Source organism: Podarcis vaucheri, assembly GCF_965113315.1.
Source record: "Podarcis vaucheri genome assembly, chromosome: 17".
Taxonomy (NCBI): Eukaryota; Metazoa; Chordata; class Lepidosauria; order Squamata; family Lacertidae; genus Podarcis; species Podarcis vaucheri.
Window position 1 is genome coordinate 22268594 of NC_138755.1, and position 25752 is coordinate 22294345.

Sequence of the window (25752 nt, forward strand, 5' to 3'; positions counted from 1 at the left end):
CACGCAGCAGATCAGGAACTTCCCTCACTGGACCCATTTTATATCTCAATGTTGCAAGTGACGTAGAGAGAAAATAAACTTGACTCAAAATATTTCTATCCTCATTGCAGTGACGATTCTCATTTCCAGTATCTGCCGTAACAAATGTATGTCATTATATAAATTGCCTTGGGAGAGGCACTCCCATGCCTTCAAAGGTTTTGCAGGAAACCCTCAGGAAACCCAAAATACCAACCTACGCAGAAAACACTGCCTCATCATTGGCTGCTTTAACTTCTGATTGAAATTCCTGTTATGCTGGACACACTGCAAGAAGTGTGAGCCACCTTTTGAAAATCCCCCTGACACCTGTAGCAGAATCCCAACAATCCCAGTTTAGCTTTTTCAGACACCAGACGAAATACAATCTAAATTAACCCGTCATCCAAAGAGTGCATCACTTTTCAAAGGTGCATAGATGATAGATCTGCTCAAGCAGTTTCATTTATCCCTCACTTTCAAACACCCATGTCAGAAAGTTATGTCAAGAAAAAACGCTGCCAGATTAGATGCAGGAACTCTGGATAGTGGCTTATACTCTTTAATAAAAGAAACAACACAACTGAAACAACTCAAGTTCTTCAAGACCAGCAGGCATAAATATTGTATTATATACATTGAACGTGGAAAACTGTGCAAAACATTAATTTGGAATTCATTCCTACTTAACATATGCTTGGCGAATATATATTATATCATGCATTTTGAAAACCAAACTATTTTATAGACTGGACCATCTCTAAAAGGTTTCTTACAAAGAACAGCAACATTCCACCCCTCCTTTATTCAGAGATGAAACTACAAGACTACTTAGCCCCCGGGCATTTAAAATACAGATTTTAAAATTAGAGAACTTGTTCAATTATGCACAAAAACAACTATCCAGATCACACACACAAAATTTATTTGGTTATCTTTTCAAAATTAAAGTTAACAAAGCAATGTTCAAGGCATTACTAAGGAAGAGATAGAATTTATGTTTTGAATATTAAGTGGTACAGCCGTTGATATATGAAGTTATTAAAAACCGCAGAACACAGACTTGACATAATGGGTTCAAACAATCACTGCACATGCAGCTACGGTTGCAGACAAATAATCGTACTTTTTTAAAAAAAAAACCAACACAGAAATCACACAAAACAACTGTTGGGCATGAAGCAGTAGGGAGAACTGAATTTAGCTGCCACCACTGCACATTGACAAAGGGCTAAAAGTACTCAGCCCTAACTTCTGGACTGGGCTGCAAAACTGCATACTCAGCATCTTCTTGGGCATATAATTACCCGTCCAGTTATAAATCTGGCTGGATGAATTGTATATTGACTCTAGCTAGATCAGGCATAGGCAAACTCTGGCCCTCCAGATGTTTGGGACTACAATTCCCACCATCCCTAGCTAACAGGGCCAGTGGTCAGGGATGATGGGAATTGTAGTCCCAAACATCTGGAAGGTCGGAGTTTGCCTATGCCTGAGCTAGATCATATCTACACATTCACATTCTGTATTTTTTCGTGCATAACACGCTCCTGTGTAGAAGATGCCCCCTCTTTGGGGTGAAAAGGGGGGAGATTGCCTAGAGTTGTTGAGCTTTTTTGCGGGGAGAATGCCAAGATTTTCAGGTTGCCAAAAATCACTAACCTGCAGGGCCGCAACAGACAATTGCACACACATTGACAAAGCAACCAATCATTTGCACGCTCACAAAAAGCAAGCACCAATCGCCCACCCTATTCCCGCAGCAACCAATAGCCAGCGGACCTTGCTGCGCCAACAAAATAAAGAGCAAAAATGCCCAAGGCAACCACCGATCACCCGTCCCACTTATCCACTACCCATGTATAAGACGCCCCCAAATTTTAATCATTATTTTAAAATAAAACAACCTTGCCTTATACGCAGAAAAATATGAAACATCCTTTTTAAGCTCCCAAAAGAACAATTGTGAAGACTACAAGGAGTACCCAGGCCTAGAAGACAACCAGCAACAGAAATGGTGGTTACACCTTTCCTTGTTGAATTAACACATTTATTGAGATGTTGAGTCACTATGCTTAAGTGTAAAGAAAACCTACTATGAGCAACATTGCAGGTTAACAGCTGCCTCCACTGACTGCTCCAATTACCGTATTTTTCACCCTATAGGATGCACTTCCCCCCCTCCAAAAATGAAGGGGAAATGTGTGCGCGTCCTATGGGGCAAATACAGGCTTTCGCTGAAGCCTGGAGAGCTTCCCGCCAGGCTCCTGAGGGTTCCTGGACTCGGCGCAGCTCCGTGCAACCCTCCGGAGCCTGGCGCAGCTCCGGCATCGCTCTGGGACCCATTCTGGGGGCTGGGGTCGGGGGAAGCTCAGGCTTCCCCCGCCCCAGCCCCTTGCCTGGGGGGGAAATAATTCCCGCCCCCCCCAAATCTAGGTGCGTCCTATGGGCCGGTGCATCCTATAGGGCGAAAAATACGGTATATACAGACCTCTTAAAGTTGGTTAACAAGTTTTTAAAAATAATAAAAATAATAGGAGATGGCTTCTTGGTTTGGAACATCATCTTCTGTTGGCTAAGCAGTCCCTTCTACAGTGCAGAATGATTATGCATAAAGGAAAGCAGAGAGTCAAAATAATAATAATAATAATAATAATAATAATAATAATAATAATACTGCAATAGTAATGCCGTCAGATCTTGAAAGGTTGTTCAGTCAACATGTTCAAAGTCTTTCTGTGTCTGCAGTATAAAAAATGTGGTTTGTAAGCCAAATGAAATTTATAGCCCGCTTTACTATAAATATCTGGAAGACTCGTGTAAGATATATTTGTTTTACAACTAAATAAAAAAGGCATGATGATTTATCATTTGACATGATGGAAATACCCAAACAAGAAATGCTAAAGCATGTGGCTGAAAATAATCCATATATAAAACAGAAGGACAGCAACAGTGCAAAAATATTGCTAACACATGAATTTACCAGATTTATGAGCCTCGATTTCATCGGTGATGTAATTCACCCCTGGGAAAGCCTTTCCCCAAAAAGTTTGAAATGCCAGGAAATATTGTGTGTATTTTTGGTACAAACTATCTGTATTAACGAGCAGTGATTCGTAGCTCAGATTTCAATCAGGCTTCTATTACAAGCATTACTTTAAGAGGCAACAAGGAATACGGCAATTTTTGAAAAGCTCTCCAAAGCATGTGAAGCATGAATATAAATAATCTGAATATTTATCTTTCTTCTTCTCTGCCATCACAGATCTTTTTAAATAACACAAGTGTAAAAGGATATAATGCAATGATCAAAATGCAACTGAAACTCTTCCCCACCCATTCCAATCAGACTCAGACATAACATTTCCTATTTATGGACCAAATTATCTATTTATGTTGATTCTCAGTTACTAGCTATACCTTTAAACTCATTCCATTTGGCATATGGAACAAGTTCGATGTATAGGAATTAGTGGCTCTCCCTGCCCCCTTCACACGAGTTGACTTAAAAGGACAGTGCAGAAGGGCTAGAACTCCAAAGGGAGCCTAGGTCGAAGCAGACATGTGCTAAAAATGTTGAAACACTTTCTCTGCAATCTGCCTCATCACTTGCTTCACTGCTTTATAATTCTGAATTGGAAGCAATTCACGTGTGTGGTGGCCCCCGTCTTTAAACCCGCAGAGCTCGCACAAATTGCTGCCATGAAAGCAGCACCTCTCAACCTGGTCAGATGGGAACAGACTTCAGTTCCTCAAAAGAACCAAAACCAAACCAAAATAAAAGGCCCCTTTGGATCCATGGGGACACACAGCATGAAGGGGTTTGGCGTGTCTGATACATGGAGTCCAAAAAAAAAAAAAAACGCTGCAATGAACTGCAAACAATTTGTAGTCTTCAGTGATTAATTGCGAAAGTTTGGAGAAAGATTTACGTCTTTAGAAGCCATCCTTTGTCACTCTGCAATAACAGAAGCCTTTTTGCCAACTCTCTGTAACTGGCTGCAATCAGGATGCCTTTGTCTTAATGCAAATATACCTTGAGAACATACCACAGGGAGCTAAATAAGCATTTTTTTTTTAATTTCAAACACTTTATTGCTATTTTTAAAACTTTTTTTTCATTCATTTTGCTCTTGTTTTAAATGGGACCTAAATGTTTTAAATGAGAGCTGCTTTTCATGGAACTGAGGTTCCTCCATGCTTTGCTGAAGCCATCGTGATGCTGTATGACTGAGCTTTTGTGACAGCCTCATCAGACCACAGCGCTAGAAGTTATCTTGTCAAAATAACTCTTCCTTAAGCTTTCTATCCTAGGTCCTATAGAGTCAAATAATGAGAGTAATTTTTTGATAAAATATAAATAATCTTAACATTGTTGTATGCAATGTTTCTGGCGTCTTCTTCTCTTTTTTCTTTTTTTTTAAAAGAAATTCTCTTTAACACATCCCAAATCTTAGCTGAGAAATGTACTGGGCTCAAAGCTTTCACAGTCATCAGAGGGGTTGGAAATGTCTTAAAGTTTATTTTTAAAAGTTTCTATTATGCTTTAAACCAATTATAGACAGTTCCAAAATCAACATTTAGATCAGAGTTTCCCAAACTCGTGTCTCTAGCTGTTGTTGGACTAGCTAGCAGGACCGTTGCTACAGTAGGGAGCCAGTGTGGTGTAGTGATTAAGAGCGGTGGACTTATAATCTGGTGAACTGGGTTCAATTCCCTGCTCCTCCACATGCAGCTGCTGGGTGACCTTGGGCCAGTCACACTTCTCTGAAGTCTCTCAGCCCCACTCACCTCACCGAGTGTTTATTGTGGGGGAGGAAGGGTAAGGAGAATGTTAGCAGCTTTGAGACTCCTTTGGGTAGTGATAAAGCGGGATATCAAATCCAAACTCTTCTTCTTCTTCTAGTCAGGGATGATGGGTGCTGTAGTGCAAAAACAGCTGAAGACCCAAGTTTGGGACGCTCTTATTTGGATGATATACAAAAAGGTAACAAGGAAGAGAAAACTGTATTAAGAGAAGAAAACGTATGATCAATATCTCTTTCAGTAAACTTATTAGCATTTTGCCCATTAATCAATCTGCTATAGTTCACTAATTTGGACAAATCTGTTATGCTCTATATTCTCCCATACAATTCAAATATCAGTGGGCAAACTGTCTCCTCCTCCACCACCATCATTTGCCAGTATACATGTTTTAACAACCATAAGTAGTTTTACAACGTCTTTAACAGAATGCTAGGCAGAATCTACTAATCAGAAAACTTTTTCCATTATTCTAATTTTGATGGTGGAGTGTTGGGTCAATTGCTTAAATATTATTTATTATTTTAAACATAAAAGAAATCATCTTTACTATCAAAATGGAAAATATTTATTCCAAAATGAAAAATATTTATCCCATATTTATTTATCATGCCATAATCTGAGTTCTCTGGACAATGAATAATTAAACAGGTTTTAAAAAATAATAATTAAAAGCAAAGGGGGTTTTCTCCATTGTGAAAGAGAGAGACTTGAAGCAGTTCATGTACTGAATAGTTACAAGCTTAGTTAAAAACTTAACATATGTAACTAAACTAAGACTACAGCTTGAATTTTCTACCAAGTAACTAAATATACTCAATATACTCTCATAAGAAAGAGAGGGGTAACTCCTAAGACCTACATTTCAATTCACATCAATTTTACTCTCTGTTCATAATGTTTTAACTTGGTACTTACTAAAAGGAATGAATCATTAACAGCACTCTGAACACTACTGAATTATGGAAATCTATATTTTATTCTTTGTTTGTATTTGTATTATTATCTAATATATATTTTATTCCCTTTAGTTATGTGATGTTCTGAACAATAATGCTTAGTATTTATGTAAAACATTACAAATGTTCAAGTACTCCACATACATTATTTCAGTAATCCTTATAATAACCCTATGAGACAGGCCAGTATTATTATCCCCTAAAGATACATCGGAGGGGTGCAAGACTCAGAAAGCAGCTTGCCTGAGGCCACTAGTTCATGGTTATGATGAGATTTCAACTGGCAACTTCCCAACTCACACTCTTAAACATTAGGCTAAATCACTCTACAACATTTTGGATTTAGACATTCACGATTCTTCCTTCTTTCTGAAAACATCAATTCTAATTGAATATTACAATGTTTGAAAATGATGTATCTGAACAGAGATTGGCAAGCCTGGCTAACAACATTTCTTGTCCTGATTAATGGTAGCATATAGCCATGTTTAAAACATTCTAGATGTAATAATAATAATTATTATTATTTATTATTTATACCCCACCCCTCTGGCTGGGTTTCCCCAGTCACTCTGGGCTGCTCCCAACAGAATTTTAAAAACACGATAAAACATCAAACATTAAAAACTTCCCTACACAGGGCTGCCTTCAGATTTCTTCTAAAAGTGAGATAGTTGTTTATTTCCTTGACATCTGATAGGAGGGCATTTCATAGGGTGGGCGCCACTACCAAGAAGTTGTTCAACATCATTATAAACAACTTGTACGAAGGAACTGAGAGGGTGCTCATCAAATCTGTAGATGACACTATACTGGGACAGGCAGCTAATGCCACAAAAGATGGAATCAGGATTCAAAATGACCTTAACAGATTGGAGAACTGGGCACAAGCCAACGAAATGAATTTCAACAGGGACAAATGTAAGGTTCTGCACTTAGACAGGAAGAACCAGCTGCACAAATGTAAGATGGGGGAAACCTGGCTTTTTAGTAGTCAATGTGAAAAGGATCTAGGGGGTCTTAGTGGACCACAAACTTAACATGAGTCAATGGTGTGATGCAGCAGCAAAAAGAAAGTGAATTCTATTTTTGGCTGGATCAAAAGAAGCATAGTGTCCAGATCAAGGGAAGTGCCTGTCCCACTCTCTCTTTCCATAATTGGGGAAGGAGCTGTGTTCAGGCTGAGTCAATAATAATTCCTAAGTGCTTTGAATCATCTTGGCAGAAATGAAGGAGGAAGGGGGTGAGGAGGAAGAGGAAGTCAATCTGGCTATTCTTCTTTAAGGGGACCATTTGTGTTCTGGGACTGAGCTTCAGAACAAGTGAAATCAACATGGGCGGGGGGAGAAACAGGTGAATGTTTATCTTCCAGTCTACCATCCTTCAAAGTCCTACAATGAAGTTATCTATGCTTTCTAGGTTTTTAAAAATCATTTCATGGTGAACCTGTTCTGGGTATCAAATGCATTGGAATTTCCCCACTAAAAAACCCCCAAAGGAAATGTTCAGGTGGCTATATGAATGCTTGCCTTACAAACAAATATTCAGGAACTAATTAGGTTCTTATAGCAGAACCTGCATATAACAAGAAGCAGGAAGTAGGAATAAATGAACTGTTCTCTCGGTGGAAGGATATAGAAATGGAGTGTCATTCCCCCCACCCCCCAGACTGGTATGGGACCTGTACTTTTAAACTTGTTCATAAATGATCTATAGTTAGGGGTGAGTTGTGAGGTGACTAAGTTTGCTGGTATGCACCAGCAACATTTCATTTTTGTTAAAAAAAAACAGTTTGGGAATTTTGTGTTAACTTAAAATGTATTTTAAAGAGTAGTTTGGACATTCTATTCAGGGAGCATTTTGAGATCTGAGTAATGCTCACATGATGCAAAAGAGGAAAGAGAACTACAAATTTCAAAGGAAAGTGCTTAGAGGTGAATTTTAGCTGGGGAAATCATTCAAAAGCCTGCCATTACAATTGTCTACTTTGAAATATGATTTGTTCTTCTGTTCTGGCATCTGATTCAAATGTAAGGAGAATGCAACAGCTAGTCAAGATGACTGTATTAGTTAAGGCCTCCTCAATATGGAATATTCAATTTAAAATTATGAATTCAAACAGGCATTCATTTCATAATTTTCCAGTCAGCTATAATTGCATACCTTTCAACCTTTTAAGGTATGTTATCCTGCTAAAATGATTTACATACACTAATTTGGCAAAAACTGTTCTCTAGATGGCAATGTTTTTCCAAAGCCACATTCTATTTTTCCTTTAGTGAATTATTTTGACAGGTGGAAATAAATGCAACTTGTAATTTACTTGTATCTATTTCCTAATTTACTGGTGTCCAGTAAAACAATTCAAACTGCATGACAGATAAAAGGCAATAATGAAAAGCATTCTTAAGACTTCTGAGACCTATAATGTACATTGAATACAGACAAGTGTTAAATATTTATTTTGATCTTACTTGTGCTTTCAAGTATAGTCTCTAAATTTATTTGAGTACTCAACAATGGGAAACGTTGTGTAAAAGTATACACATTGATCATGCAATTCCCAGAGCTCATTGACTGCCTTAATTTACCTAAAGAGAGAGAAGTGCCTTGAGAAATCATTCCAGTCTCTGCCAAAACTCTGACTGCTGGGAGAAGTGTATTTTTGTAGTCATAAAAACAGAACAACAAAAAGAAGTCAAACACAAGGCTAGTGGCAACTGGCGCTATGATGTCCTTCATGCAAGTAATAAAGGAAATTGCCAGTAACATGAATAAGGAGTTACATGAAAGACTAAAACGATAAATTCCAAGTATTAGGAAGACAACTGTAACATTCTGAAAGAGGGATAAGGAACCTTTGACTGTTTAGATGCTGTCAAACTCCAATCAGTTCCAGCTAAACATAATACAAGACAAAGAGAGCTAGATATATGGGAAGCAAAAGTAAGTGCAAAAGATTTCATATGCAAAAGCAAGTGTGAAATAGCAAGCAACGTCGAATTGCATTTTTAAAAGTCAAACTTTTATTAAAAGACAGGGTGTAGATGGGCAGATGGGACAAACTCTCCATGTGGTGCCAACTTAAAAATGCACTTGAATGTATTTCCACATATGCAAAACTATTAGGTAGTTTTGTCAAACTTGAGGCAGAATTGAAATATTCAGTGGAAAAAAGTAGAAGTGTTGGTCGTGGATATACATAAAGAAAAGTGGCTTTCGACTTGTGCTCCATCTCCTTGGCCTACCAGTCTAGCAGGAAAGCAGGACTGGTACCTATTTAAATGGACATAAAATAATCATTTACCAATTTATCATTAGGTAAATGATGCAGTTTCTAGATCTTGATGGTTATATATCCAAGCAGGATTTGCTTAGTTTCAGGTTGTTGGGTTTTTCTTTTATAAAAACGCACAGTTTTAATTTCTAATCATTACACGTTTCATGTTCATCAACGACATGCACAGAAATGAATTGAGAACAGTGACAGGTGTGGGGGAAAAATCAATATAATCAAACATTTTTATGGAAATAGCAACTGGGAGCTGGCTATAATTACGCTACTGAGAACTTTAAAAAAAAAATTCTGATCCCATATTTTCAGGAATATATCCCATGAAGACAGTTATTTTCAAAACAGTCCTGGTAAAGTCAAGAGAACAACTAGAATAAGAGTGCTTTCTTGATGAAAATAGGTTACAAATGCATCAGCCTCTCACTGCCATCATAATATCTACCGGGTAATCCTGGGGTTTTATACTCTTAATGTATACACAGAAGTGTATTGTCAGAAATGTGCTGTAACCTTTATTTTTCAGATGATGAAAATTAAAACTCCAAATTGAACCCAGGTTGTGCTGCTAGAGTTCACCTGGAACAACTTGAACCAGGGGTTTTCGAAGCATACTCGAGGAACCTTGGGATTCCCTATAAGTTTATCGATTGAAAAGAGTCTGTGACTTGCAGCATACCCATCATGTCATGCACAGCTATAAGGGATTGCAGAGCCTATAGAAGATCACATGATCTCAGCCTGTCTGGGATAAGTTCACAAGAGCATATGGCCTAGTAGATGGCGCAACATGATCTGGAACATTCTTGGGTTCCGTGCCGATGTTAAGGGTTTTCTTGTGAGGTGGCTTGATGTGGAAAAACAGAAACTTTCCCAGTCATAACGATTAATAAGTGGTGCCTGAAGAATAGGAGCTCATCTTCAAACCAGTACTACAACCATTAAGCCATGCTTCCTACAAATATGTGAAACAACAATGCTTTAATTCTGTCAAAATTGGCCACAATAGGTCCTGCCTGATTCGAAACACATGTCACTCATTTTAAAGTCACACATTTTAATCATTCAGCAAGAACTTTGCAGCTTGTAAATACCATCTCACTCAAGTTGATCAGCAGAAAAAGAGGACAGGGCTTCTGTACCTTGAAGAGCACCTTTAAAAGTTGTGTAGAAGACAGAATTCCCTGTAGTAATTCCTTCTTTTCCATTAAAGGCTTAGGCACCCACCTAGTCACCCACAATTCATTGCTCCCCTATGACGAAGGGAAACTAATCCATCTCCTGGCAACCAGGTGGAAGAGCTTCTAGAAAGTTCTAGAAAGTTCTCCCACATTTTTCAGGCTTATCAATGTTCCACAAGTAAGTAACAAAGTTATGTAGGCAGGGAAGCAGCCTAATAAAAACCTTTTTGTTGAACTATTTTGAGGCCAATTTGTAAGGATGGCGTGCAGTGCAGCACAGATGTCACAATTCTAGGACAAATTATAAGAAATTAAGCACCCTGCACCCACTTATTTGGAAGTATGACCCACTGATCTCAGTGGAACTTGCTTCTGAGGAAACATCAATAGGCCTGCCACATAAGTCCATTTTATTTATTTAAAGCATTTTTAACCTGCTTGTAAGCCAAAAACGCTCCCAGAGCAGCTTACGGATAAATGAAAAAACAAGGCAGCTCACACCCTCAGGCTCACAATTTAAGAGGGGCAATACAAAAGAAAAGTGATGGGGAGGAAGGAAGAAAAGAGCAAACTCAGGCATTGGTTCTTACAGCTACAGAAGGGGTTTTTTTTTAATGACCAGCTGGGATGAAGAAAGGGAGCTGGTCTCTCAGCAGAGCTGATGGGAGTGTCCCTCTCATCTCTTGTATTTAGAGAAGCAAGTATAAAAGGCATTTTACTTAACTCTGTTAGGACGCTTGATGAATTATTTGATAAAGCAATTAATTCAAGGCAACTTCAGAGGGAAAAGAGGCAACTCCTCAGCTTTTTAGTCTTGTAGTAAACCAGTACATGCTGTTGGGAGGCAGACATTTGTAGCTTACATTTAACATCCAGCCAAAGAAGCAAACTAAACAGAAGAAAAGCTAACTGTATTGCAAAACTCTTTATGGGACACTTATGTATAACCACACGTACGAAAGAACATACAAGGCTACTGTAGCATTTTAGTCCATGATGATATTGCACACCCACCTAATTGGCGAATGCAAAAGGTAAATCCAGCCCATTGTTTGTTTAATTCACTGGGATCTACAGGGTCATAATAATGTAATCAAAATTCTGAATATATTTTCAGTGCAACAAATATTTCATGTTCTTTCCAGATAAATATTTCCAATGAGGCACTTCTGTAGTCTGCAAATATACCCAAAGACAAATAATGGCAGACATAAAGGGGCTTTTTGTTAAGTTCTGCTGGGATACTAGTTGAATGATGTGATAAAACAATCATGATCTATGCTAACTATATAGCAGTGTCTGTGAAAATGCTTTCTTTTATTCCAATTAAATTTATATTGTCTGTATAAATGCATGTTTTGGCAGCCTCTTCCAAAATGTGCCAGGAGATAACACAGAATACCCAGAAATAGTATGAGTGCACCCAGATTCAAATGTGCTTTAAAGAAACACCAAAATGCCATTTTTGCCTAGTGTTTATGTGACATAGCAACAGTTACCCAAGAATCACCGCTTCAAAGAACTCTGGTCCTTTCACCAATGCAGTTCTTGGAGATGTTGTTGCAATGACAGCTCTCAGAAAATCTCCCAGACTAAAAATGGTTCTCCAACCCTAGTCCAATCTTGCACCATATTCCTAGATGGTGTAGTGTCAGTGGTCAACACCACAATCCAATGCATGTTAGCCCTTTCTTGTCTGAATAACTATAAGCCACTCTAGAAGTTCTTGGGCAGGAGAGACAAATATTAAATAATTATAATAAAAAACAAAAACAAAATATGGGACAACAATAGTGACCCATCTTATAGCGTTGTAAGGATTGTGTTTTAAAGTTGGAAGGATCACACTGCTATAATGTTGTAACGATTATATATCAAGCAAATATGGTCAAGCCCACCCTCCTAACACACTGTGAAACCCGAATCAGATAAGTCAAGAATTCATAAAGGTGAAATTTCAAGGGCAATATGAATCTTTCAAGAACCTAAAGCAGCTGTACACATTACAATCAGCATTGGAAACATCAATGTTCCCTGCAGGAAATATGTAATGTATAGGTGTCATTCACATGTATGCATGTATCGTTGAAAACACGTGTGCACACTTCCTGGAACTATGGCCCAATCATGTTTCCCAGATGTGTATAGACAGATGTTTAGAGATGCTTGTACGTAACAGTATGACATCACATTACATACCGTATTTGCTGCACCAAGCGCCATTTCAATGCCAGTATTTCCCAAAGCTATTGTAGCACGTAGAGCTCCACCAGCTCTGAATCATCTTCTACACGTTTACCCTTACAACTTCCAAACTATTCAATCCTCTTTTCCCCTTTGCTCAAAGAGCATCAAAGACTGAACTCTTAGTGCCCACGTCTTTCCCCTCTTGCTGACAACAGATTAGACTCCACTTAAGGCTACCACTAAAATGATGGAGAAACCAGAAGACACTGCTATATATCTAAAATGGCTGGTTCCTGTTGCAACCTTTTATGTCAATCATTAATTAACATTTTGAAGACAAGGGAAACCTTTGTTCAGAGATTCAGCAGCCTTGTCCTTTCAATTAAAGGTGCTAGAGAGATCACAGTGAACATCTCTGACACCTGGCAAATGGCCTCCAGGAAAATTAGGAAAGAAAGAAAGAGCAAACTTGACATTCCTGATAAGATTAAATCAAAAACAGTATGGGATAAATAAAGGAAGAAAGTATATCACATATAAGACAGCAGCAGAGTGGGGGGTAGATAATAAAGCCCACTTGTTAAAAAACACTAATAAAAGTATGAACAATCTGTGGTTTGGGGATGTTTTCAAATAAGCCAACATAGCTATGTATAATGTGTGCGTTGAAAGTTGAAACGATCTATAGATGTAGTTCATTTGAGAAATGGTCTAAAGATTTACACTCATAAACTTGGTTCTAAGGCGAGATACCCATGTAGCAGAAGTTGCCCCCAGTTCCAGTCACAACACAGAGGCAGCTTAATGCCCAAAATGGTTTGCTGCTACAGAAGATAAGGCTTCAGTAATACAGTTCCAGACACTAATATAGACATACAGCTTGTAGGTTTTGCAGGTATAGATACAGATATATACAAGTAGAAAGTACTGCTGCTCCAGCAATTCAAGACATTACACACACTCCAACTCATGGACAGACTCACTGACCAACTAACAAGCTGACACGCCTTCATCACTTATATAGACAGCACTGGGCCATTCACATAGCAACTGGCTTGGCTGACCATGCACCTGTTCGTTTATCTCATACATGGGGAGATTTGTATCCATAAAAGAAATTAACCCCTTCCTCCATGTGCAGTACCTCCAGCAGGCTCTCCCAACTGTGTCCATTTAAGGAAAGTTAAAAAATCAGCTCATCATGTTTCCAGTATAACATTTTTAAAACTTTGATTCATGGAAGGAAAATAATTATCTATCCAGAAGTCTAGTCGAAAACCATTTCAAGGCAAGGGCTAGTGGCAGCAGATTGGGGCAGCAACCAGACTCACTGTGGAGTGTTCCCACAACCCTAATACAAAGTCTGGGATAAATGTGAGGTATGGGGCACACTCCTAGTGCACACACACTTTGCCTCCTTTAGCACACACCCAAATCATCAAGGGGATGCTTACTGAAAGAGAGAAAATATTTTCAAAACGTGCCTGCCCCCTATTTTACCTTAAACCTATGAAACAAATATATCAAAATCACTAGTGGAAATCTGGATCAAAATAAACTTAAACTGACTTCTGTACTCAGCATACAAGGAGCCCAAGTTACAAACCAGGCCATTTTGAGGGAATTAGGTGAACTCATTAAGAGCTGTTTGGTCATTTGGGTCATTGTGAACCGCCCTGATAACTATTACAGCACATGCCAAAATGACCCCAAAAGGTAAAGTTGGTTAAAATGCACAAGGAATAATTACACCTCCACGGACTAACTTCCAATAAGTTTCTAATTATCATGAGGCTACAACTATGGCAGGAATAATAGGAGGAAATGTAGGGTAGAATAGAAAAACAGATACTTCTAGATCCTTGATGTCACAGTCCAGAAAAAAAAGATAACTTGGCAACTGGTTGACATATCAAAAAGGTTAAGAAAATAAGAATGCTCCTCCATAAAACCAAAGGCCCCATCTAGTCCAGGATACTATTCTCACAGTGTTCTCTCTGATGCCTAGGGTGGTTATGTCAACTAAGCAAATGTGTAAGTATATATTGTTCTCACTCTTAAGTGATATAAGGAACTTTTCTTGTGCAGTAAAGCGTCGTGTACATTGACAGCGCTATACAGATACAGTGGTGCCTCGCAAGACGAAAATAATCCGTTCTGTGATTCTCTTCGTCTAGCGGTTTTTTCGTCTTGCGAAGCAAGCCCATTGACGGATTAGCAGATTAGCGCTATTAGCGGCTTTTAGCGGCTTATCGGATCAGCTGATAAGCGGCTTAGCGGCTTAGAAAAAGGGGGGGAGGGAAAAAACCCGCAGGAACTCGCAAGACATTTTCGTCTTGCGAAGCAAGCCCATAGGAGATTCGTTTTGCGAAGCACCTCCAAAACGGAAAACTCTTTCGTCTAGCGAGTTTTTTGTCTTGCGAGGCATTCGTCTTGCAGGGCACCACTGTAACTGCATCAATATAGACCTATTTACACTCACAAAATACAGTTCCCAACATTATTTGCCATTCTGCAAGAAACAGACTCAAGATATAGCTAAGGAGACGATGGAAACAAATTTGAATCTTAACATTTCGGGTCGACTGCAGTAAGGAACAGATTCAGACCTCTCTGAAGTCATGTCTGAGTGTATGGACTATTTGTCATTAATCCACATGGAGGAAAGAATGGTGTTCGTTTTTGGAGATGTTGTTGCAATGACAGCAAACATGGATGGAGGGATGGTGTCGGCGCCTAGCATCCTTATATAGCTTCCAGGACCATACGACAGTCCACTTCTGACACTGACCTTGACTTGTCGGAGCCATCTTGCAAATTACTGGGCCTTTGTGGGAAATTAAAATGGTGGAATACAACTGCCATTTTTAAGGACCCACAATATGCCAGATTGGTCTACATCAGAGGTATATAGTGGTTAATTAGAATGTCATGAGACTTGCAACTGCTCCACAAATATCATGGTGGTGGGCCCCACATCACCAGCAAGTAAGCCAACTTGCAGAAGAGCTGATATTGGAGACCTACCAAAGAATATTTGTATAAGGGCCAGCCCTTCTTGGATGCCCAAGCACTGCCAACAAAGGTCCTACAGGAGTGTACAGTGGATATCTTCTTTTTTTTTTAATCTCTTTGGCAAGCTCTTATGTAGTTGAACTCAGAACTGCTTGGAATCATTTCATATCCTTGATACACCAGGCCCCTGATGATGTTGCCTTTATGTGGATGCTTCCAATCTCTTACATTACGGGATGCGAAGAAACAACTGCTCCTGATACTCATACTTCTTAATACAGAGGTGTTCGCATTTAATAATTCCCACAATTTGCTAAAAGAAATATTCTTTCAGCTCCAATTTCTACAAAAAAGAAGATGCTTTTAATAGCCGTAGGGTCTTTTCTACATTTACACTGACATTTCAAGAAAAGGAAACTAAAATATATATCTGGTCTAAATATCTACTACAAATCACTCCGTATTTAGTCATGGTGAGTTTTTGAAGGGCTCCTTTTCAGGAGATTGCAATAACGCTGTTTTGCAAAGTGATTTTTTTTTAACTGCAGGATTAAAAGCACCAACAGTCCAGAAACATACAATTTTAGAGGAATCACAAAAAACTGAAACTCAGAACTATGATTAAAATAACGCCCATTAAATCTCTATGAAGCTTAATGATGTTCACTCAGCTTATATGGAAGGGGGAAAGAAATTCAGGTAATAGCTGTGCTTCTAATATCCACAACTCTACACTCTCTTTTTGCTCACAAAGTGAATGGATTTCTGAAGTTGACTGGAATATTAGCTCAGCATTGCATGTGTCTAGTCTAATTTTTTCCCCTCTGAGAAATGCTACTGGTTGAGCTGGCATTGAGACAGAAGGCTGTAAATTCCTATCTTCCATCAGTACCGTTGACCTTAGAGCAAACCCCACAACTGGCTACAGGCATTCAACATCCATCACTGCTCCTGAAACCTAATCTTTCAGGGAAGGACAGCTGCAGTGGACAACAGTTAAGCAGCTTTCAAAGATACATTCTGCCATTCGAACAATTTAAAAAAAATAAATGAAACCAATAAACTTCCATTTTAACGACTGCCTTTAAAACAAAATTGTGTGGTTTTCTTTTTATAGTTAATATTTATCTTCTGAAATTGTTAAAGTGAACATTCCAAGCCAAAAACACGAAACTGCCCTTTGAAACTGGACTTAATCAGAGCAAGCATTTTAACATTGGGTTACAACGTGCCCTGTGAAATGCCTTTAAATCCTGCTGATTTCTCTGCAATTTCTCCAGGTTTCCCCCCCTTCCAAATCCACTGACAACATCTCCAGGTTAAGAAAGGCAAGTATTCATGTAGCTCATTCAAGAAGCAATAACAGATCCGAGCTAAATTGTAAGAAATAAGCAGAGACCAGACAATAATCAATATGCAAAAGAAATATGAAAAGCCTCGCACAAGCCTGGAAACCAGTTCTTTGCTTATCTCGGAAATCTTATTGTCATGGCACCCAGGCATCAGCTAGCGTGAGAAGCTTGTAGGTTTGACCATCTACAAAATCATATTATACACACCACTTACTAAATTTGAAACATGGTTCCAAGAACATTGAAGAAAACAACCTGGGGATTGCCACATTTTCTTGCTCTATTTCATACAATACATTCAATATATTATTTATGGAGGAATTGTGTACCCAGCAACTTTAACCATGTGAGATAAGTGTTTTCTGGATTGCTGTTTAAAGGACATGTATTTTGTTTGCAAGCCAACATCATTTTCTACCCATCAAAATTCCTATATTTAAATATTCATTAGCAGTTTCAGTATAAAAACCCTAGGTATGCCTAACATAAGTGCAATGGAAATGTGTGTGTGGTCTTATCTAAATAAAAAAGAATTGTCCTTTTAAAGCAAGAATATTATCATTTTTAATAAACTAATTAAAAAGTATTGCTCGTTTAGAGTGCTGTTGTATTCTAGAAGTACATGAACACATGCAATCTCTCAAGAAGGGATCTCAATAATTTTAATTTTATTAAATTGCTTCAAATTTTATCACGCAAGTGTCATATCCATGTGAGTGTACTTATTTAAAATCATGTTTTTCTTGCCTAATTATACATGTTGATGCATACTTATGCTGTTGCATGCAAGACATGATAGGAGAGATATGAGAACGTCTCAAATACCTTTTTTAAAAACCTGAAATACAACATGGGGCATTTAGCTACAAAGACAGTTTTGTAAGTTGCCTTGTTAAGTTGTGGAACCTTTTCTTAGAGGTTTCCAAGAAGGACTGAAGAGAAATATCCCACCTTGCCTCAGAGCAGAGGTTGCATTAGATAAATGTGGATATTACATAGATTAATTTATATGTGGGCCTTTCATTAAACATAACAAAGATTTTTTTTAAAAAAAACTAACTAACTAACTAACAAACAACAAAGATAAAAGTATTAAAAGCTGCTTTTTTAAAAAAAGTGAGCAATAATCTTTTATTGCTTTATTTTCCTGCAAATATGGCTTTGTGATTTTTCTTTGAACAGCATTTGCAACATTGTGCATTTACCAAAAAATATTTCTGATGTGCATGATTGATAATCTAATAAGAGATGCCAGTGTTCAGTCACAGCTGAGTGACATTATCAGGGAGACAATGTGGTTCAGATGAATGTATCTTCCGCTGAGTCTGTGCTAGACACAGAACTCCTATGAATGCACTGCAGCTCAAACAACAAGTGAGGCTTGGTGGAAAGGAATTTACAGGCAAAGAACTCTCAAGCCATCTTCTTCTACATCATCAGATTTCCTCAGTAGATGTGCTGTACAGGAGCTCTCAACGTAGCAGATCACAGAGAAAAATAATTCCTCCCCCTTTGCTCCCACTTGGCAAATCACTAATAGTATATGAAGGAATATTTTAAGAACTGTTTCTCCTTTGGGATCTCACTTGCTATTACATATCCATAAGCAGGTTCCTTGAAAACCTATCCCAAATAAATTAAGATAACTCCCCAAACTACGTGAACTACCGAGTTTGCTTCCAGTTGTAAAGTGTGTTACATTTTAACACCAGAAGAATTAATAAGACAACAGAGACAGTACAATACAGTGAAACCTAGTCTCCTAATGCTCAAGAAATATTAGTAAAAATGTATAAAGTGTTGAATTACAAGTCTATAATGAATGTCTAGACAGAATTACTCCTCAAAGTAATTCTATGGCAAATATATTACTATCCACTGTAAATGCACTCAAAATTTGTTAAAACCAGGTTCCCAAGAAACTGATCTCCCATACAATAGCTCACTTATTAGCACACCTAATTTTATACTAAAATTATCCACACACAAAAACAGCACAAGAGTTGTGCTTTCCTCACACCATCCTAAAATCTTCTGATTTAGCTTTGGTAAATCCTTTCAAAAATAGAATTGCCTCTTAGCTTGATAAATCATGTTCATTTTGAAAGGAATTCAATATGCAAATGTTTCAGCTGTTCCTCGGCACAAATTGTCTGCCTTGTCAATTTGAAAAAGTGAAAATCAACAAAGGAATACTTGACCTTACAGCCTAATGTCTATCAGGAATGCCATGGTTGGTCGATCTCAAACCTCTGAGAACAATGAGTGGCGCATCTTCAGCCCATATCCTGTAAGCGCTGACTAGATTTCAAGCACAACTTTAGGATTCTGTCAATCACTACTGTAGTCTAATTACACCATCAACCTGCACCCACAACATTTTCAGAGTAATCACCATCTTTCCTCCCCCCCTTCTTATTTTAGTATTAGGTGAGCAGTGGCATTTCTAAACCTGATACAGGATCTTAGAGCTACCTCTCGCACTGCTAACTCTCCCACCCCAAACCCGGGTCCTTCTTATATCAGCTAATAGTGTTAAATTTGGAACTGAAGATGAAATGAATCCAGACGTCAAAAAGCTCGCGATGACCACCTTTCAGACAGCAACGTCCCTCAACCATTAAGGCAGAAAGGGAAGCATCAAAGCTCCTTATAAGACTTGCCAGTGGGGAATAGCACAAAAATTATCACTCATTCCAACAACATTAGCCTAACCCTTTGGTAATAAATCATAGGTAAGTCTTTATGAAATCGACACAAAAATGTCCTTCTAGCAAAAAAGAAAAGAAAAAGAGGAGAGTGTTCCGTACAATGGTATTTGCTGCGTAAGAGCAGTTTATATAGGCCCCTAGTGGCTTACCACTCACAGCAGCAGACAATGGGGTGATCCCTACTTTTGCTTGCGAAGTTCTAGGGCCATTGCCAATACAGTGTGGGAACTGCAGGTGGTCTTTTTAAACAAAATTGGAGAGTACCTTGTGTTTCTAATCATAAAGTCAGAGCTATTGTCAAATACTTCACAGATTTTTTTTTAAAAAAGAAAATGTATCTACCCATACACAAACCATTGTCCTATTGCTGCTTGAGAATATTTGAGTTATATAAAAGCCACAATAGAATGTTTAACCAATGTCACTGTAATTCACCAAGTAGCAAAATGTTAAGACAGATGAAAATGTATTTTTAAACACAACTGCTTGAAATCTAAAACCTGCATTTCCCTTTTTAAGTGTCATTCCTACCAAAGCACATATAAATCACAATGGATTTCTTAGTGCCATCTTAAAAGCAGAGATCGTCTGTTTCACTAAACCATGTACACAAAGCATGTATCATTCTGAATTGAAAATACCTATAAATATCCTACCATACCTCCACAAGTATTATTATATGAAAAGGTATCTAATTATCTGTCTCCCTTCTCTTTGCAAGAGCTACAGAACCTAGTACTGAAACATGCCTTGTAGGGAACACATCTGATGTTTATAGCAATTTAACAGAGCAGAATTTGACAGCTGAACTTAAGGCACTGACCAGACTATCAATTTCACATTTGAAAAATACCGAAGCCATACAGTAGGTCTCAGGAGAACTAATTTAAGGACATTTTGATGAAGCAAATCATCAGTGTCCCTTAAAAGCAGACATATATGTGACTGATTTGTATGCAGAGGATGAAATCTTTTATTTCTGTTGTTTATGTTACTCTGTTGTAGTGTGTAGTCCTTATTTCAAAATGAACAAAAACACTTTTTGTAATAAAATTCTACCGCCAAAGAGGGGAGCCCCCCCCCCTCATAATTCTCTTTCTGTTTTTCATGTTGTGGGTATGCATGTCAGGAGGGTGAAAGAAAATGACAAAAAGTCACTATCATCTGTCGCAATAGAACTTTTGACACTATTTTCCAAGCAAAAATATCACAGGAACCAACACAAAACACACCATGAAAACTCAATGCAACGACTCATCTAAGCCTCATAGATTCTGAAGGAACATAAAATCTTGGTGCTGCACTCTGCTGGGGTGAACACTTTACATGAACCACACCAGGAAAATAATTTTTAGGCAGGTACAAAGAAACTTGATGAGAAATGCACTTCCCAGTGGATTATAAAATATGCAAAACCCTGAAGGGACGAATGCTGGCGACACTGCCCTCTTCCAAAATAACCTGTGGAGAAACAGAACTAACACTAGCGGATGAGGCGATTGGGGGAAAGGTTAAGTATAAAGGTTATGACTTGTGGGGCTGCTAGTCATTGACGGCGGCTTGGGGAAGAGGGCAAAACAAAAATAAAATACCTTCACAAGCATTAGGGAGCAACTCAGAAGGCTGGATGGAAGTATTGTGGAAAATAAGTTTCCCTCAAAGAAAACATGGGAGTGCCCTTGTAAACCTTGCCATGCCTCTGTCAAAAGTCCTTGTCTTGGTTGCTTTAAAGATATTATTATTGTTGTTATTATTATTATTACATAATTCCTGCTTTAGCATATGCGTTTACTTAGGAACCCTATGAAGAAGAAAGAGGGGGTGTTATCTGGGCATCCCAGGGGTTGTTCCCAACCTACCCCCCTCCCCGTCACACGCGCGCAGGCGGTTCCCCAATCTCAGCGCACTTTGGACGGCATCTCCTCTCGCCTTTGATTTCTGTTCTTATCTTCCCACTGCGATAAACACCACTCAGGACAAACGAGCTAACTCGGCCATCATCATCATCATCATCAACAACAACAACAAGCCTTCCGTCGGCAGGCAGCACCGCACGCCTCTATCTCTCCCTCCCAAGCAAACGGACGGACCTCTCTCTTTTCCCCTGGACACCAATCCTGTCACGCATCAGCCCAGCCTTCTTCCCACCCCACCGCCTTCAGATTCCCCTTATTGTCAGCTCTCCTGTCTGGAGATTAGACCCCGGGGCTACTGGAGGGGGGGGGGAGAGAAGAAGAGTAGCTGAGAAATGCACATGGCTGTCTCTCATGCACGCGCGCGCACGAGCGCGCAAACACACACACACCACACCGGATTTCCAGAGCAGGGGCTGGAAGAAAGAAATGGGTCAGGAGCAGCAGCAGCAGCGGGGAGAATTACCTGGTCATGCTGGCTCCCCGTCGGCTCCCCTCGCAGCAGCAGCAGCGCCGCCGCTGCCCCCGCCGCCAGCCAAGCCCTCCTTGCCGGGCGCTGCTTCTTGGCAGGGCTCCCTTCCTCTCCCTTTCGCCTTCTTCCTTCCTCTTGCTGCTGCTGCTGCCGCCACGGCCACCTCTGCTCCTCTTTCCCCGCGCTGCTGCTGCTGCTGCCGCCGCCGCTCGTCTCCCGGGAGGCCGATTTAATCCAAAGCCGAGCGAGCGGCTGCCAGCCGAGTCCCTCCTTCCCCTCCCGCGACGCCCCCAAGCGCCCGGGGGTCTCTCGCCGCCCTCTCACGGACCGTCCAAAGCGGGGAAGTGGATGGGAGTCCGAGGGGCCGGCGGCATCCAGGGAGCGGGGAAGCCGGCGGAACTCCCCGGGCTGCCGGGTCTCCCTGGCCGGCTTCTTACTGCTGCTTGTCCGCTCTCTTCTGCCTTCTTTTTCTTGCTGCTGCTTCTGTTGCTCCCGGGCTCTCTCTCTCTCGCTCTCTCTCTGCTCTCCGCTTCACCCTCCTCCTTTCTCCTCTTGCTCCCTCCTCCCTCCCCCTCCCTTTTGCCCCTCTTAATTTAGTCCATTCTTTAGCTACAAATAGAAAAACCGGATCCACTCTCCTCCTCCTCCTCCTTCTCCAAGGAGGGGGAAAAAGAAGGAAAAAGAAGAAGAGGAAAATTTCCCCAAAGTGCAATGCAGACCCAAAAAGGGCAAGTTGGAGATAGCTCGGATGTTGGAGAGGGATGGAAACAGAACAGGCGAGAGATTCCCCCCAACCTTAAAAAAAAAGAGGAAAGGGGGGGGGGATAAAGACCCTTTTAGAGGATTCCTCTGGGAAGAGGCGATGGCTGCGCTTGCTTGCTGAGGGACCAAGTAAGAGGGATGCTCCCCATCTCCTTTCCTTCCTCTCTCTCTCTCTAGGTGATATTTATATAGAGAGAGGACATAATATATATTATTGCTAAATCCTCTTATGCTGTGCAGATCACAGGATTTGAGTGCGCCCCCCCCCAGCAGTGTTGGGAGAAGCTTGTTGCAGTGCCCGGCTGCTTTTAGGCGAGTGGGAAGCGGGTGGAGAATGGCTGAGCCTCTCGCCCTTGCGCGCCTGGCTGGACCACAGACGGACGGGGGACGCGAGCAGCGAAGAAGGCGCACACGCGCAACGCCGGAGCGCGCCGGGCAGCAACGGTGCGCTGTGTGGGGCGGAGTGGGGGGGGGGAGATTGGCAGGGACGGTGACGTCACTCCCCGTTATCTCGCTGTACCAGCCCAGAAAGGACCTCCCCCTTTCTCTCCCCCTCCCCACCTCTTGTGCCAAACACACACAGAGCTACACGCGCACGCCCCGCGTTTGCAAGAAGGCGAGAATCTTGTGCGCCCGTGTTTTCCCTCGGAGAAGCACGCACGCTTTCAAACGCGAGCGAGCGAAGCAGCCGGTTGGGTGCCTTCTCGCTTTGCACCCCGCCTTCTCTCCGCCCTCTTCTGTGAATTTTGCGAGAGCTCCTTTCCTCCTCCTCCTCCTCCTTGCAGCTGCCCTCACGTCTTTGAGGAAACGCGGTTCAACCTCCCAGACGTTGTTTTTTTTTTAAAAAAAGGGAAACTTCGTGCGCGAGGGAGAAATCGTGTGAGAGAGATGATAGTTCAGGTGAGGTCCGTTTTCTTGGAGTTAAAGGCCGTTTGGGAGGAATCGTGTAGCTGCAATCCTAACCCTCTTGCCTGGGAGTAAGCCCAACGGAGTTCAGTAGGGGTTACTTTTGAGTAGACGGGACTACGTTTCTGTTGCAAATCGGTTCCCACCCCCTTGAAAAGAAGGGTGTTAGGTTGCTTTAAAGAGGCGAGTAACAAATGGAAGCCTGTTACTTCATTCGGATTATACACCTTAAACTGTCAAGCAAATGAAACCTCAGTGTTGCATTATTCAAGAAAATTGCTTTCTTGGGGTCATTTACATTTGTTGTATATGTAGTCCCGTTTCCGTAATAATAATCATAATTGGGTGGAAACATGGTGCTATTTATATAAACAAGAGCATTTCTTATTGGAAGTTTAAGTTAAATAACAGTAATTTGCTATTAATTACAACGTTTGGGTTTCTAAAAAGAAACCATGAGACTTCTGATTTTTTTTTATAAATAAAGCATCACAAAACCTTGTAAGAAAACAAACACACACTAACAGTGTGAACCACAAATGCAAAAGCCATTTCACCACCAGGCCCTGCTACGCCCCCACACTATTATGAAGTATATTCAGAAATAGATACAACTAATTCCTCAAGGTCAAAGTCCAAATATTCTGCAAATCTCTTCCCAAAGTTAATCCTTGCAGAGTTTCAGCATGACCCTTTTTGCTTCACTGATGACCCAATTCTACACACAGCTTGTGCACGGGATGAACCAGGGATCCGATCTGTTACTTGTGTTCCACTCATTTCCCTCTGCAAATGTTTAAAGGATAGATAATAAAAACAGGCTGACTTGTGCCTTCTTTCTGCAACCCCTGAAGGGCTGCTTACAGGAGCAACCGGACAATGCCAAGACATGTGTTCATTACCATTTAATCTGTCTCCAGTGGACTACCAGTTACTATTGGTCATTGAAACCGTATACACATGAAGTTAGCCATAATCCATATCTGTCCTACAGTAACTGAAGAAGAAATGCTTCCATCCAATCTGAAAAAGTTAAACCACATTCACTCCACAGTTAAGCTGGTGTGTACATTTGAAACAGCCATTGCACATGTACAAACGATGGCTTCGTGAATAGGAGTTGGGGGGAGTGCAGGCATGGGATTGGATGAAAGACAAGGGGGTGGGTCACCTTGCTGCCCAAAAGCCACTCATGTGTGCATAGACTAACTGCCTTAATTGCAGAGATTCACACTGAGGGATACAGAAATATTAGTAGGCAATAGCCACACACATTGTGTTAGCACGCTGAATTATCCCATTCCTTTCTCCTCCGTCTTTTGATCTCAAAAAGCTACTGGCCTGCCACATCCTTGTGGCAACTTGATACTACATTCCATTTCTTAGTCTGTCTAAGGGCATTAAAGCAACATTTGCCTAAAAGAACACAATGTTTCTGTGTATATACTACAGAAAATGCTACAGCTGTGTGCATTTATAAACGATATGTTCTATATTTTTCAGATATACATTTGTAAGCACTGTATAGGAACACGTAAGCTGGGTGAGCTGACAGAGTCCTGCTTTCACTTGCCTGTGAAAGGCCTTCAAGCACTGCTTGCCACAAAGACAAATTGCCACTGTACTGTTTCCCAAAGATACACAGCACAGAGAGAACAGGAAATGGGATTGCTGGAAGGGCAGGGGAGGGTGCAGTGCATTGCATTAAAATGTTTTGTGAACAGGCGTGTTCATTTCCACACTTTGGGATTCTTTGGGCCCCGCAGATGTGGAAACAAATCAGTAACAAAGTTTGAATGAGAATTCTGAAACAAAACGTAGGCTTTTTTACACATCCAAAGTGTAGCCAGCTCATCCCATTTTGCCTGCAGTAGTCAGCGCATCCCCTTTTTAAAATTTGTTTTCAAAACAAAAATATTTGTTTTTTATGTCTGGCCTGCCCTATATGTTCCATCTCTCCAATTTCATTTTCTACAGTGCAGCTAATACATATGGTTTATTTGCTTGCTTGCTTAAAAGAAAATTGTCCTCACAGGTGAATTATATTTTTTGTATAAATCAGCTTAATGTTAGATTAATACACTAGAAGTGTTGCTGGGGATCACATAACTGCTATTTCAGTTATGCCATATTTGTGAGTTTCTGATAGGCACTTGGTTGGCCACTGTAAGAACA

General features: G+C 40.2%; 1 protein-coding gene across 26 annotated transcripts in view; it reads right to left on the reverse strand.

The window, feature by feature from the left end:
• PTPRD (protein tyrosine phosphatase receptor type D) overlaps positions 1-25752 on the reverse strand; it is a 1176641-nt gene that overhangs the window by 379720 nt on the left and 771169 nt on the right. Inside the window, exon 1 of one of the 26 annotated variants that reach the window (XM_082204509.1) lies at positions 21904-22436. The exons of the other annotated variants lie outside the window; for them this stretch is intronic. The gene's annotated coding sequence lies outside the window, so the exon portion shown is untranslated. Of the gene's footprint in view, positions 1-21903; positions 22437-25752 lie in introns of those variants that run through there. 26 annotated transcript variants of the gene reach the window in all.